The following is a 16,734-nucleotide window of genomic DNA, read 5'->3' as shown; positions in this document are numbered from 1 at the left end:
TCTTTGATGACTCCTTCTAATGTATTTTCTCTTAACAGACCTTCCAGTTGTAACGTCTGTGATCTCACTCGGGGTTAAACAAGAGGAAGATCTCCCCTTGATGGATCCTCCTAAATCAGAGATGTCTGAACAGACTCACCCTCCTGTAACAAGTAAGTATAAATTCCTCCTGCACATCTTAATAAAATCAGCCGGGATTATTTAGGAATTCAGAGCTGGTAAGGATAAGAAGCCATAATCCTCTCTGCAAAGCAGATACTGCCGGGGTGTGTAATTGAGCAGCATTGCTATTACTACTAGTACTACTATGTATCAATTCTATAGGGTTACTAGACGTACACAGCACTGTACACTTGAACTTGAAGAGACAGTCCCTGCTCATCAGAGTTTACAGTCTATTCAAGATAGACCAATTAGGGATTAGGGAGTTAACATTGTCGAAAGGGTGAATTGTAGAACAGAAGAGAATGGAGTCGCACCATGGAGCGATACAAAGGCATTATAACGTCCTCATTTTTGTTTTCCATTCCTTTCCTAACATTCTATTTGCTTTCTTAGCTGCCACAGAACAATGAGCAGAGGGTTTCAATGTATCATCAACAACGACTCCGAGATCCCTTTCTTGGTCGGTGACTCCTAACGTGGAACCTTGCATTACGTAGCTATAATCCACAATAGGACACTTCCTCCTATCCCATGACTCTCCATTTTCCTCTGGAGTCTTTCATGAGGTACTTTGTCAAACGCCTTTTGAAAATCCAGATACACAATATCAACTGGCTTGCCTTTATCCACATGTTTGTTTACTCCTTCAAAGAAATTGATTGTTGAGGCAAGATTTCTCTTCACTAAATCCATGTTGGCTTTGTCTTATTAATCCATGCTTTTGAATGTGCTCTGTAATTTTGTCCTTTATAATAGTCTCTACCATTTTCCTGGCACCGAACCTTAGGCTGTCCTCTGGAACCTTTTTTAAATATTGGCGTTACATGGGCTACCCTCCAATCTTCTGGTACCACACTCAATTTTAAAGATAAATTATATATTGCTAACAATAGTTCCGCCAGTTCATTTTTCAGTTCTGTCAGTACTCTGGGATGAATACCATCTGGTCCAGGAGATTTGCTACTCTTCAATTTGTCAAATTGCCCCATTACATCCTCCAGGTTCGTAGAGATTCATTCAGTTTCTCCGACTCGTCAGCTTTGAATACCATTTCTGGCACGGGTAACTCCCCCAAATCTTCCTCGGTGTAGACTGAAGCAAAGAATTCATTTAATCTCTCCACTATGGCTTTGTCTTCCCTGATCACCCCTTTTACTCCTCGGTCATCTAGAGGTCCAACTGATTCTTTTGCCGGCTTCTTGCTTTTAATATACCTAAAAAAATTTTAGTATGTGTTTTTGCCTCCCAACGCAATCTTTTTTTCAAAGTCCCTCTTTGCCTTCCTTATCAGCGCTTTGCATTTGACTTGACATTCCTTATGCTGTTTCTTATTATTTTCAGTCGGTTCCTTCTTCCATTTTCTGAAGGATTTTCTTTTAGCTCTAATAGCTTCCTATACCTCACTTTTTAACCATGCCAGCTGTCATTTGGTCTTCCATCCTCCATTTTTAAAACGTGGAATATATTTGACCTGGGCTTCCAGGATGGTATTTATTTTTGAACAGCATCCACGTCTGATGTAAATTTTTGACCCTCGCATCCGCTCCTCTAAGTTTTTTTTTTCTCTCTTTCATTTTATCCTTTTTGAAAGTTAAACGCTAACGTTTTGGATTTCCTGTTTATACTTACTCCAAAGCTAATATCAAACCTGATCATATTATGATCACTGTTATCAAGTGGCCCCATCACCATTACCTCCCGCACCAGATCATGCACTCCAGTAAGGACTGGGTCTAGAATTTTCCTCCTCTTGTCAGTTCCTGTACCAGCTGCTCCATAAAGTTTTGATTTCGTCAAGGAATTGTACCTCCCTAGCATGCTGTGATGTTACATTGCCCTGTCAATATTGGGGTAATTGAAATCACCCATTATTATTGGTTGCCCAGCTTGTTAGCTTCCCTAATTTCTGATAACATTTCTACATCCGTCTGTTCATCCTGGCCAGGCGGATGGTAGTACACTCCTATCGCTATCCTTTTCCCCTTTACACATGGAATTTCAATCCATAGGGATTCCAGATGTATTTTGTTTCCTGCAGAATTTTCAATCTATTTGATTCAAGGCCCTCCTTAACATACAGTGCTACCCCTTCACCAATTCAATTCGCCCAATCGCTACGATATAATTTGTACCTCGGTATGACAGTGTCCCACTGTTTATCCTCCTTCCCCCAGGCCTCAGAGATTCCTATTATATCTAATTTTTCATTTAGTGCAATATATTCTAACTCTCCCATCTTATTTCTTAGGCTTCTGGCATTCGCACATAGACATTTCAAATTATGTTTGTTGTTCCTATTTACATCATGCTCAGTACTTGACAGTATTAATTTGCAATCTTTTGTCTGATTTTTATTTAAGGACACCTGATCTACTATGGTCTTTTTTGCAACCTCACTATCGGGATACCCTATCTTCCCTGTTTTGGTGATGTCTTTGAAAGATGCCTTATCCCGAACCATGCGCTTTTGAGCGACTGTCGGCCTTCCCCCAGTTTCTAGTTTAAAAGCTGCTCTTATCGCCTCCTTTTTAAACGCCGATGCCAGCAGCCTGGTCCCACCCTGGTTAAGGTGGAGCCCATACTTTTGGAATAGGCTTCCCCTTTCCCAGAATGTTGCCCAGTTCCTAACAAATCTAAAACCCACCTCCCTGCACCATCATCTCATCCACACATTGAGACTCCAGAGCTCTGCCTGTCTCTTGGGCCCTGCGCGTGGAACGGATAGCACTTCAGAAATGCTACCCTAGAAATTCTGGATTTGAGCTTTCTACCTAAGAGCTTAAATTTGGCTTCCAGAACCTCTCTCCCACATTTTCCTATGTCATTGGTACCCACATTTTCCTATGTCATTGGTACCCACATGTATCAAGACAGCTGGCTCCTCCCCAGCACTATCTAATCCTATCTAGGTGATGCGTGAGATCCGTCACCTTTTGCACCAGGCAGGCAAGTGACCAGGCGATCCTCACGTCCACCAGTCACCCAGCTATCTACATGCCTAATAATCGAATCAGCAACAAAACTCGTGATGACAGACATTTCCATTATATTTATGCAGTATTAGTGTGTATAACACATCTGTTTGTAGCTGTTGAGAAAGGAGTTGCTCACCACAGCATGAAAATATCGGGGTATTTCTAGAAAACATTTTTGATGATGATCAGTACAGCAGTACCCCTCTTTATTTTAATTCTGTACCAGTGGAGGTGCCTGTGAATAATTCTGTGGTAACTTAAAAAAAAACGAACATATTTTGCTGTCTTTTTCTTATAATAGGTTTCTACAATGTCAGGCCTGACATTTTAATCCAATTTGAGCAAAAAGGATTCAGAACTGAGCCTCGGGGATCTGAGGAAACAGGAAATCTGACCACAACAGGCAGATGTGAGGAACTGCCTGAAGCATGTGATGAAGCTACGATTAAAGCTAGTAATGAGGTGATACAAACTTTTCCTATAAGAAAGATTCCCTCCTGTGGACCAGAGATAGTGAGAACGAGGTGTTATAATCACAGCCTCTGACTTCTAACTCTTGTGTAGATAATGTGTTTGTTCTATTTTTCATATTCTTTCTTTCTTTTTTCATTTCTTCTTTCTCTTATTCTCCCTCACTCTTATCCCATGTCGCTCTGCCTCTTCTCTTTATCTTTAGTATCTATTGTCTTCATCCTTTGTTAATTTTTATAATCTTCCCTATATCTCTCACTCTTTCTGACCTCTCTATATCCACTTTGCAATCTGTTTCCGGCTGAATTTTTACTCTGTTTCACTCAATTTCCTCGTTAACATATAGCACTACTGGGATGCAGGTTTTGGCATATTTCTCCGGGAAAGATGGGAGGATTTTGTGTTTCCTAATAGAGCTCATGCCCACCAATATGGTCTTTTTTGGGAAACGGCAAAAGCAGTGATGTGGGGGAGGATAATTTCTTATAGAGCCTGTACTCGGAAAGCGAGAGATAAGGAGATTCTCCAGTTGAAGAAGATGGTCCGGAAGCAACACCTCCAATATGGGGTCAGTGGAGGCTAGAGAAGCCCTTCTGACTTCTCAGAAAGAAATGAATGAGCTGCTCCATCAAAGAGCGAGAAAATCCCAATTGTATTATCGATATAAGCTGTTCCAACACGGGAATAAGGCGGGGCCTTGTTGGCATGACTAATAAAAAAAAGAAGAGCGACCGAGGATATTGCAGTTGCGAGACTCCAGAGGGGGATGGGTACGCTCGGATACTGAGATAGCGGCGTGTTTTGGGAAATGCTACGAACAATTGTATCAAGAACCTACAGGTATTATGCTAGACAGTAATTTGTACTTAGATAACCTATCCTTACCCAAGATTACACCCTCGCAAAGAGAATTTCTCAATGCTCCCATTACAGAGGGAGATTTATTGCTGGCACTCCAACAAAGTAAGCTCCATAGGCCACCAGGCCCCGATGGCCTTAGTGTGGAATTCTATAAATTGCTTTGCGATCAGTTGAAGACCCCATTATTAAATCTTTTTAATTCAATGGGGGAGACTGGGACCATGCCGGAGTCATTTAAAGTTGCTCAAATGATTGTGCTTCTGAAGCCTGGCATGTACTTCCAGACTTGATTTCTCCCTCACAGGTGGGTTTTGTGAAGGGCAGGATGGCAACTAAAACATTAGATCAATATTGGCTTCATTGGAAGCAGTAGAACGTTCTGGGGAGGAATCTTTGTTGAAAAGCTTCGACGCAGAAAAGGCTTTTGATTGGGTTGCGTGGCAATTCCTTTTTGCAAACTTGAGAAAGGTTGGGATGGAGGGTTTATTTGGAGAGGCGGTAAGAATGTTGTATTCAGATCCAAAGGCTTTTATGTGGGTTAATGGGGAGAGATCTTCGGAATTCTCTATAAGTCATGGTACAAGACAGGGTTGCCCTTTTTCTCCATTGCTTTTTGTGTTGTCTGTGGATCCCCTTATTAGAGAAATTGCTTCCCATTCGGAGATTGCTGGGGTACCTATTGGATGTGCTACTTTTAAGATCTCAGCTTTAGCTGATGATCTTTTAATGCATATTACTCAGCCTCGGAGATCTGTGGAGGAGTTGTTAGATTTGTTCTGTAAATTTGGGGACTTTGCAGTCTTCAAGTTAAATTTTTCCAACTGTTTGGCATTGCCGTCGAAGGACAGTTTGAAACGGGATTGGGGAGGGGCGTTCCCTTTTAGGTGGGCATGGGAGTCTTTCACTTATTTGGGCATACAGCTGGCAATGAAAGTAGGGTCCTTATACCATTTAAATATTTCCCGCTTATTAGAAAATACTACAGAATGTTTGAAGCGTTGAGGGCCCTTCCTCTCTCCCTTCATGGAAGAATACATTTATTTCACATGGTGGAATTTCCAAGGTGGCTTTATGTTCTTCAAATGCTGCCCTTACTTATTCTGGCAAAGGATTTAGTTTTATTGCATAGACAGTTAAGAACTTTTCTGTGGGGAGGAGCTAAACCTAAAATGCCGTTACAGTTCATGTTAGGTTCTTGGAGAGAAGGGGGTTTAGGAATTCCCAATCTGCGTCGTTATAATCAAGCTTGCGTGCTTCGTCACTTGGGGGATTGCTACTACTACTACTACTACTATTTAGCATTTCTATAGCGCTACAAGGCGTACGCAGCGCTGCATAAACATAGAAGAAAGACAGTCCCTGCTCAAAGAGCTTACAATCTACTAGACAAAAAATAAAGTAAGCAAATCAAATCAATTAATGTGTACAGGAAGGAGGAGAGGAGGGTAGGTGGAGGCGAGTGGTTACAAGTGGTTACGAGTCAAAAGCAATGTTAAAGAGGTGGGCTTTCAGTCTAGATTTAAAGGTGGCCAAGGATGGGGCAAGACGTAGGGGCTCAGGAAGTTTATTCCAGGCGTAGGGTGCAGCGAGACAGAAGGCGCGAAGTCTGGAGTTGGCAGTAGTGGAGAAGGGAACAGATAAGAAGAATTTATCGATGGAGCGGAGTGCACGGGAAGGGGTGTAGGGAAGGACGAGTGTGGAGAGATACTGGGGAGCAGCAGAGTGAGTACATTTATAGATTAGTAGAAGAAGTTTGAACAGGATGCGAAAACGGATAGGGAGCCAGGTAGGTTGCTATATAGACAGTGAATTTTATGGGAGGTTAAATGTTCCCCTCCAGGTTCCGCCTGGTACTGCGGTTCAGCTGTCTAGTATCAGAGAAAGCCCCGAGAAGGCTGATTGGACCTCAAAACTGACTCCATCTCTAAATAAAATAGTGGTTCCATATCATCATGCTGATCAATCCATAGACTGGTGGGTTGTGTCCATCTACCAGCAGGTGGAGATAGAGAGCAATCCTTTTGCCTCCCTATATGTGGTCATGTGCTGCCGGAAACTCCCCAGTATGTTCTCTATCTCAGCAGGTGGTGGTCACACAGAGCAGCAGCTCTGGCTAGGCCTCCAAGCCTAATTTTTAGGTTTTGTTGAGTGCCTGTGGTTGAGGGCTCTTCTTGAGCAAGTGCAAACCTGGTGGCGCCAGGTCCCTCCTTTTCTCCCCCCTCCCGCTGGCTCCGTTAAAAAAAAAAAAAAAATTTGGACGTCCTTAAAGGCGTTTATTTTGACGTTTATTTAAATGTTTATTGCAGCTATTCACTGGGACACCAGGTCGTTACAGCTCGGAGCGAGAAGCAGGTAATTTTTACCTTTTTATAGCGGGCAGGGGGTTCCCCGATCGATCTCCACGTGGCCTATGGCGTCAGAGGGCGAGGGCGCGAAGAATCGCTCCCCGGACCGCGTGTGCGCTTCTAGCGGGGATGCGGGGGTCTTAAAGTCTGATTCGCCCTTGTTGGGTGTCAGTTCGGAGGCCGGTCAGTGTCCCGGGTCTTCCTCCGGTGCGGCGGTTTTTCCCGCCATAAACGCCCATCCCCCGCTGCTCGCCTCCGCCATCTTGGCCGGCCACTCTGCTCGGACAGCTTCTTCTTGGGCCGCCCTTGAGCTGGGAGACGTTAATGCCATGGCCGCCCTTGATTTGGGCGACGGCAAAAAAGCGGCTAAAGTTAAGCGCCGTTCTTCCCGCGCGGCTCCTTCGCGGAGTGTCGCGCCGGACGCCATCTTGGATGCGCAGCATGTTTCTTCCCCGCTCTTGCGAGCGCCGGTTGAGGGTGCGTCTAGGGCTGTGGCCCAGGCTGCTGAAGTGCACAGTCTGGGGGGTTTCTCCCCCGAGTTTATTTTGCTGCTGCATCAGGCCTTCCTTATGCAAAACGCTGCCCCTTCTCCCTTGTCCGATAAAGGGGTTGAGGCCCCCGGAAGTAAACGCCCTCGGGTGGATTCCCAGGCCTTAGAGGACTCTGTTTCCTCTGATGTAGATGAGGGCAGCGTATCTGAGTTCTCCCAACGGTCCTTTGGAGATTCCTTGGAGGAAACGGATTCCCGCTCGGATGGAGCGGATGACCCCTCTGCAGCGCGGATCTTTCGCTCAGAGGATTTGCCCAACCTGTTAGTGCAGGACATGAGCATTTTGAAGATTTCCTCTCCAGAGGACGTCTCTCCCTCAGCCCCTGTTGGCTCCGCCATTATGCTGGGGACGAAGCGCCCGCCTAGAACCTTCCACGTGCATGATGCCATGCACACCTTAATTTCGGCTCAATGGGATGTCCCGGAAGCGAGCCTCAAAGTTTCTAGGGCTATGTCCCGCCTCTATCCTTTGCCTGAAAGTGAACGGGAGGCCTTTCTTTAGCCTACCGTGGATTCTTTAATCACTGTGGTGACTAAGAAAACGGCGTTGCTGGTGGAAGGTGGCACGGCCCTAAAGGACGCCCAAGACAGAAGATTGGAGGCGGCCTTAAGGTCGTCCTTCGAGGCGGCTGCCTTAAGTTTGCAGGCCTCAGTTTGCGGCTCCTATGTGGCCAGGGCGTGCCTCACGATTGTGCAGCGGGCTTCCCCCTCGGATCCTTCCTTGAGGGCTGATTGGCCGGCCCTGGAATCGGGCTTGGCTTATTTGGCAGACTTACTGTATGATGTCTTGAGAGCCTCAGCTAAAGGTATGGCTCAGACAGTCTCTGCGAGGCGGTGGCTTTGGCTGAAACATTGGTCTGCTGACCATGCCTCTAAGTCCCGCCTGGCTAAGTTGCCTTTTAAAGGCAAGCTGCTCTTTGGGGTCGAGCTGGACAAAATTGTGACCGATCTCGGCACGTCTAAGGGCAAGAGGTTACCAGAGGTCAGGGCTCGGGCCAGTGCTCGCCCCGGTATCTCCAGAGGACGTTTTCAGGAAGCCCGTCGGTACCGCCCGGGCAAGTCGGGCTCCTCTGCCCCCCTCTTCCTTCAAGAGGAATTTCTCCCCCAAGCAGCATTCCTTTCGCAGAGACCGCCGTCCCGGAGGTGCGCCCTCCGGTCCTCCCCTAGGGTCTTGTACCCAATGACGGGGTCCTGGTCCATGGCCCAGTGCAGATTGGAGGACGCCTGTCCTTGTTTCTGGGCGAGTGGACCAGGGTAACTTCAGACGCTTGGGTGCTGGAAGTCATCAGAGACGGCTACAAGCTAGAGTTCTGCCGACCCTTAAGAGACGGGTTTGTACTCTCTCCCTGCAAGTCTCCGGTCAAAGCTGTGGCAGTGCAGCAGACCTTGGACAATCTGATCCGCCTGGGTGCGGTCGTTCCGGTGCCAGAAAATCAGCTTAGCAAGGGACGTTACTCCATTTACTTTGTGGTACCAAAGAAAGGAGGTTCTGTACGGCCTATCCTCGACCTCAAAGGGGTCAATCGGGCCTTGAAAGTTCGGCACTTTCGCATGGAGACTCTCCGCTCTGTTATAGCGGCAGTGAAGGCAGGGGAGTTCCTGGCATCCTTGGACATCAAGGAAGCGTACTTGCATATTCCCATCTGGCCTCCTCATCAACGCTTTCTGCGTTTTGCAGTCCTGGGCCGACACTTCCAGTTCAGAGCCCTCCCGTTCGGGTTGGCTACTGCTCCGCGGACCTTCTCCAAAGTAATGGTGGTCATCGCGGCCTTCCTGCGAAAGGAAGGAGTACAAGTCCATCCTTATCTGGACGACTGGTTGATCCGAGCCCCCTCTTATGCAGAGTGCGGCAAAGCTGTGGACCGGGTGATTGCTCTTTTGAGCTCCCTGGGGTGGATCATCAACTGGGAGAAGAGCCAGCTGCGCCCGACTCAGTCCCTGGAGTATCTGGGAGTTCGATTCGACACCCAAGTGGGCAGAGTGTTCCTGCCGGACAATCGGATTGTCAAACTTCAGGCTCAGGTGGACCAGTTCCTAGTAGCCTCTCCCCTTCGGGCTTGGGACTATGTGCAGCTGTTGGGCTCTATGACGGCCACGATGGATGTAGTGCCTTGGGCCAGGGCTCATATGAGACCACTTCAACACTCTCTGCTGCAGCGCTGGACTCCGGTGTCAGAGGATTATGCTGTGTGCCTTCCCTTGGACCCAGCAGTGCGCAAGGCGCTGAGCTGGTGGCTGAAGACAGACAAGTTGTCTGCAGGGATGCCTCTTGTGTCCCCGGAGTGGATTGTCGTCACGACGGACGCCTCTTTGACGGGCTGGGGAGCCCACTGTTTGGGAAGGACAGCGCAGGGGCTCTGGTCTCCTGCAGAGGCAAAGTGGTCTATCAACCTCCTGGAACTCAGAGCCATTCAGTTGGCGCTATTGCAGTTCCTCCCGATACTGGCGTTGAAGTCAGTACGGGTCCTGTCAGACAATGCCACGGCTGTGGCCTATGTCAACCGCCAGGGAGGTACCAAGAGCGCCCCTCTAGCCAAGGAAGCCATGAATCTATGCCAGTGGGCGGAAGCGAACCTGGAACAGCTGTCAGCTGCCCACATTGCCGAAGTCATGAATGTCAAGGCGGACTTTCTCAGTCGCCATACCTTGGATCCCGGAGAGTGGCAGTTATCGGCTCAGGCGTTCTTGGACATCACGAAGCGCTGGGGCCAGCCGAGCCTAGATCTGATGGCGTCATCGGCCAATTGCCAAGTGCCGCGCTTTTTCAGCAGAGGACGGGACCCTCGATCTCTGGGAGTAGATGCTCTTCTCCAACAGTGGCCGACACAAGAGCTTCTCTATGTGTTCCCGCCCTGGCCCATGTTGGGCAGGGTACTAGACAGGGTGGCAAAGCATCCGGGCCGGATAATCCTGGTGGGTCTGGACTGGCCCAGACGTCCCTGGTATGCGGACTTGATCAGGCTCTCAGTGGACGACCCTCTGCGGCTGCCAGTGGAGCAGGGCCTGTTGCATCAGGGTCCCGTGGTGATGGAGGATCCCTCCCCCTTTGGTCTTACGGCCTGGCTATTGAGCGGCAGCGTCTGAGGAAGAAGGGCTTCTCAGACAAGGTCATCGCCACTATGCTGAGAGCGAGGAAGCGCTCTACTTCTACTGCTTACGCCAGGGTTTGGCGTACCTTTGCAGCGTGGTGTGAAGCAGGCTCACTTTCTCCCTTCACTGCTCCAATTTCTTCAGTGCTGGCGTTCCTGCAAGAAGGTCTGGAGAAAGGCCTGTCGCTCAGTTCCCTTAAAGTCCAGGTAGCGGCTCTGGCTTGCTTCAGGGGCCGCCTGAAGGGTGCTTCCCTGGCTTCGCAGCCAGATGTGGTACGTTTTCTCAAGGGAGTTAATCACCTGCGCCCTCCTCTGCACTCAGTGGTGCCTGCGTGGAATCTCAACCTGGTGCTAAGAGCCTTGCAGAAGCCGCCTTTTGAACCCCTGTCGAGGGCATCTCTGAAAGACCTGATGTTGAAAGCAGTCTTTTTGGTGGCTATCACTTCAGCCAGAAGAGTTTCCGAGCTCCAGGCGCTCTCATGTAGAGAGCCTTTTCTGCAGTTCACTGAGGCAGGAGTGACTATTCGCACAGTGCCTTCCTTCCTGCCCAAGATTGTTTCTCGCTTCCATGTGAATCAGCAGCTCTGTCTCCCTTCCTTTCGTAGGGAGGACTACCCAGAGGAATACTCTGCTCTCAAATATCTGGATGTGAGACGAGTCATCATCAGATACTTGGAAGTGACCAATGATTTCCGGAAATCGGATCATCTGTTTGTCCTGTTTGCAGGTCCTCGTAAGGGTCTGCAGGCTGCTAAGCCTGCAGTGGCAAGATGGGTCAAGGAAGCCATTGCAGCGGCTTATGTGGCCGCGGGGAAGGTGCCGCCTATCCAGCTGAAGGCTCACTCCACTAGAGCTCAGGCGGCCTCAATGGCAGAGGCCAGGTCCGTCTCCTTGGCAGAGATTTGCAAGGCGGCAACTTGGGCATCGGCCCATACCTTCTCCAGGCATTACCGCTTGACTGTGGCTGCTCGGGCGGAGGCCCGGTTTGGAGCTTCAGTGTTGCGGTCAGGGATTTCAATGTCCCGCCCTGGGTGAGTACTGCTTCGGTACATCCCACCAGTCTATGGATTGATCAGCATGATGATATGGAAGGTAAAATTATGTATCATACCTGATAATTTTCTTTCCATTAATCATAGCTGATCAATCCATAGCCCCTCCCAGATATCTGTACTGTTTATATTCTGGTTGCATTTCAGATTCAAGTTTAGTCTTCAGTTCCTGTTCAGGAGGACTTCGTGTTCAAGTTTTTTCAATTGGATTCTTCAAGAGTTGAGACGAGTTTGTGTTACAGTGAGCTGCTGCATTCCTCTCCCCTCCGTTTTACGGGGCTGGATTGAGACATAAATTCTGCCGGCGCTCCCTCCCGCTTCGTGCGGCTGTAGGGCAGCTTTGTACCCCTCCCGCTTTGGCGGTGTTAGGGTCAGTCAGCTCCTCCCGCGATTGCGGTTGCAGGATAAGCCAGATCCCCCCGCATCGGCGGGGTGGTGTCCCTCCCCCGCTCCACGGGGATGAGCTGGACGGATTCCCCTCCCCCACTTGTGTGGGGATGAGCTGGGTTAATTCCCCTCCCCCGTTTCGGCGGTGGTGAGCTGGGCAGAGTGTCCCTTTGTGGGTGTAATTCTCTAAGTGCTGAGTCCTGCGGATGGAGCTTGGATATCGACATACTGAGGAGTTTCCGGCAGCACATGACCACATATAGGGAGGCAAAAGGATTGCTCTCTATCTCCACCTGCTGGTAGATGGACACAACCCACCAGTCTATGGATTGATCAGCTATGATTAATGGAAAGAAAATTATCAGGTATGATACATAATTTTACCTTCATATTTTTTTTAACCAAACCAAGGGATTATTAATAGATATTAGTAAAGAGAAGGAGAGACATTATGGTTCTAAGGATTATAAATTTATTTACTTACCAAAGACACCAAAGAACATACAAGTGGCATGTGCAATCAATTAGTTGTAGGAATATAGTCCCCCAGTTGCAAACAGGTGCTATCCGGGTTTTAGTCTTGTGTGATATATTTTATCACTCAAAGGTATTCAGGGGAAAACAATTGGGTAATTTGCCAATTCTATTGGGCTGCCCCGGTTTCCCCTGGAGAGAGAATGAGCTACGACTCCTCTCTAACTTGAAGTATGAAGTACGCTAACTTTTATAGGTTTACTCAGGATATCACTTGTACTTCTAACTTCCAGGTGCTGGGACTGAACCAAGCTCCTACTAAAAGGACAGGTTTATTCTGACCCCTAAATCCCATACTTCTCAAATTGACTGACTGGCGTTAGGTGAGAAACCTACCTGATATTGTCTTAAATTTTTAAGGCTTGTTGCTTAATCAATTTAATTAGCCCTGGGAAACCTCTCTTTCTGTCTTTCTTTCTTTCTTTCTGTTCCTGCCAAACTCTGATAGAGGGGAGGGGCATTTTTACATAGCTGCTACACTGCTATAATTATTGGCAATATCTAGATTTATTTAAAAGGAAAGTTATTAATATCTAGGGTAGTTTTAAAAAGTAAAATAAAGTGTAAAGTCCTGGATCAGACACTACCATTTTGGTCCATTCAGCTAAAGAATTCCCTTGATAGATAGCAGCACTTAGCTGACCCATTGGGACTTATAATCCCACCCACCCCAGGGTTGTCCACTCATTTATAGACAAACCAAACCTCAATAACTTTACTCCACAGTCATACACAGGCAGTCTTGCAGGCTGTTACTCCAACATAGTACACCTGTTCATACCCATTTCAACCAATCAGGATGACTTTTATTCTCTGCAATAATTGTGCTGCTTTAGTTTCAAGGCCAATCATCTGGAAACTTAAAGCTTGTCCTATCTGTCTTCAGCTATCTACTTTAAAACAAGAGCTCTATAAAGTAATGCAAGAATTAGATGCAATTAAAGCAACTTATAGGACTGTGCAGAATCATAACTTCTCACCACTGCCTCAGAGAATAAAACCACAAAGGAACAGATGGTTCACAGTAGGCTCAGGCAGAATTCGTCATGTGACACAGAAGCATCCGTCCACACAAGTGTTGCCACTACAAAATTCTTTTGCTCCACTACAGCACCATGATGTTCCTGAAAATAAAACTGAAGCGGGAAAAAAAAAGAAAAAGCAAGGAAGGGGGAACAAAAATATGACAAGGTACCCAAAGAGAAAACACCCTCACAAATCACTAAAACCATAACACATACTAGGAAATGTACATAGAAAGCAATGACCACAAATGCTCGCAGTCTAAGCAATAAAATTCATGACCTTCAAGCCCTGATTTTGGAGGCTGACTTGGACATAGTTGCAGTCACAGAGACATGGCTCAATGGTTCCCATGAATGGGATGTAAACATACCAGGCTATAATCTTTTTAGGAAGGATAGAGAGGGACGTATAGGTGGAGGAGTAGCTCTGTACGTGAGAAATGATATCGCAGCGACTGAAATGACAGGGAAATTAGAACAACTAGAAAATCACAATCGACGACTGACTCTGAGATTACTTAATTTTCCTATATCGTCAATAATGACACCCCGTGATTTTCTTAAGAAGTATTTTCAAGAAATACTGAATTTATCTTTAACAGATATACCTCCTTGCAGTAAAGTTTATTATTTGCCAAATGTTCAAAAAAATAGAGAAGTTTCAGAACCAGTGAAAACTATGCCCGCTATTGACATTCAAAATTTAACAGCTGCTCTGGAAGAATCTATGGATGAGATCACATCCAGAGGAACTTTGATTATAACTTTAGTTTTTGAACAAGATATAAATATGTTGATGAAACTGTATTTTAAATATTCTTCTAAAACATTTTGTGGCCAGAAAGTGTGGATGTTCCCGGATGTGGCAAAGATTACACAACAAAGGAGAAAACAATTTTTACTTATGAGAGATGAAGTCAAGGGATTAGGTGCAACATTTATGTTGGCCTACCCTTGTAAATGTTTGATTCGCCTGTCTGGGACAAAATATGTTTTTTTTTTAACCATCTCAACTAAAGACGTTTCTGGACTCTAAAAGATCTTCTAGTTGAATGACATTAAGAACTATCAGCAATAATAACTCGGGATAAAGATCAGGACTTACCTATACGTTATTAAAATAGTTTCTTCTTAAGTTACATTCTCCTTGAAATTGTACTTACAACCCACTACCCCCCCTTCCTAGATTGTGGTCTGAGGCAGAGTATAAATAATTGTATTCTGGAAATCTTTGTTAGATTTTCTATGTTTTCTTTTCATTTTCTTGTAAATAATTTCTCTGTATTGCCTTACAAATGATTATTTGTTTGTATTATTAAAACTAATAAATAATAAATTAAAAAAAAAAAGAGAGGATAGAACCTTGGTCCACATGGGTGTTGTCTATAGACCCCCCGACACAATTGGAAGAACTAGATAAAGATCTGATCGCTGATATTCAAAAGTTGGGGAAGAAAAGAGAGGTGCTGTTGTTGGGAGATTTTAATCTGCCGGATGTAGATTGGAAGGTTCCATCTGCAAAATCGGAAAGAAGTAGAGAGATTGTGGATGCTTTCCAAAGTGCTCTGCTCAGACAAATGGTGAACGAACCCACGAGGGAGGGAGCCACGTTGGATCTGGTGCTCACAAATGGGGATAGTGTGTCAGATGTCCGAGTGGCTGCACACCTGGGAAACAGTGACCATCAAACGGTTTGTTTTGATGTAACGGCTCATGTGGATGGCGGCCACTCTAAACTCAAAGTCCTGGATTTCAAGCGAGCTGACTTTAACAAAATGGGAGAATACCTGAGGAAGGAGCTGATGGGCTGGGAGGACATACGAGAAGTGGAAGGACAGTGGTCCAGGCTAAAAGAAGTAATAAACAGGGCCACAGACCTTTATGTAAGGAGAGTAAATAAAAGCAAGAGAAAAAGGAAACCGATATGGTTCTCAAAGCAAGTGGCTGAGAAAATAAAGATTAAAGAGTTAGCGTTCCAGAAATATAGAAAATCTCAAGAGGAGGAACACGGGGAGGAATACCGGATGAAACTGAAAGAAGCCAAGAGAGAGGTACGTCTGGCGAAGGCGCAAGCGGAAGAACAAATGGCTAGAAATGTAAGGAGGGGAGACAAAAACTTCTTCAGGTATATTAGTGACAGGAGAAAGACTATAAAGGGAATTGTGAGACTAAAAGATACAACAAAACGCTATGTAGAAAATGATGAAGAAAAAGCCAATTTGCTAAGTAGATACTTTTGTTCTGTTTTCACTGAAGAAAACCCTGGGGAAGGACCAAGAGGGACTGGCAAAAGTACACCTGAGAATGAGGTGGATAGAGTGCCGTTCACAGAAGAGAGTGTGTATCAACAACTTGGAAAGCTAAAGGTGGACAAAGCCATGGGGCCGGACGGGATCCACCCCAGAATACTGAGGGAGCTCAGAGAGGTTCTGGCGGGTCCTCTTAAAGACTTGTTTAATAAATCCTTGGAGACAGGAGAGGTTCCGAGGGATTGGAGAACGGCGGAGGTGGTCCCTCTTCACAAAAGTGGGGATAGGGAAGAAGCTGGAAACTACAGGCCGGTAAGCCTCACTTCGGTTATTGGAAAAGTAATGGAAGCCATGCTGAAGGAAAGGATAGTGAATTTCCTGGAAGCCAATAAGTTGCAAGATCCGAGACAACATGGTTTCACCAAAGGGAAATCGTGCCAAACGAATCTCATTGAATTCTTTGGCTGGGTGACAGGAGAATTAAATCAAGGACGTGCTATGGACGTCATCTACTTAGATTTCAGCAAGGCTTTTGACACGGTTCCCCACAGGAGGCTCTTGAATAAACTAGACGGCCTGAAGATAGGACCCGAAGTGGTGAACTGGATTAGGAACTGGTTGACGGACAGACGCCAGAGGGTGGTGGTGAATGGAGTTCGCTCGGAGGAGGATCGGTGCTGGGGCCGATTCTGTTCAATTTATTTGTGAGTGACATTGCCGAAGGGTTACAAAGTAAAGTTTGCCTTTTTGCGGATGACACCAAGATTTCCAACAGAGTGGACACCCCGGAGGGAGTGGAAAACACGAAAAAAGATCTGAAGAAGCTAGAAGAATGGTCTAACATTTGGCAATTAAAATTCAATGCGAAGAAATGCAAAGTGATGCACTTAGGGAGTAGAAATCCAAGGGAGACGTATGTGTTAGGCGGGGAGAGTCTGATAGGCACGGACGGGGAGAGGGATCTTGGGGTGATAGTATCTGAGGACCTGAAGGCGACGAAACAGTGCGACAAGGCGGTGGCTGTAGCTAGA

General features: G+C 46.5%; 1 long non-coding RNA gene across 1 annotated transcript in view; it reads left to right on the top strand.

Moving 5' to 3' along the window:
• The first annotated feature begins 122 nt into the window (after positions 1-122).
• LOC115461727 overlaps positions 123-16,734 on the top strand; it is a 29,711-nt gene continuing 13,099 nt past the window's right edge. Inside the window, exons 1-2 of the long non-coding RNA XR_003940749.1 lie at positions 123-152; positions 3,442-3,602. This is a non-coding gene — a long non-coding RNA (uncharacterized LOC115461727). The remainder of the gene's footprint in view (positions 153-3,441; positions 3,603-16,734) is intronic.

The sequence above is a fragment of the Microcaecilia unicolor genome, chromosome 2 (genome assembly GCF_901765095.1).
Source record: "Microcaecilia unicolor chromosome 2, aMicUni1.1, whole genome shotgun sequence".
Classification (NCBI taxonomy): Eukaryota; Metazoa; Chordata; class Amphibia; order Gymnophiona; family Siphonopidae; genus Microcaecilia; species Microcaecilia unicolor.
This window is presented reverse-complemented; position numbering and strand designations above follow the sequence as displayed.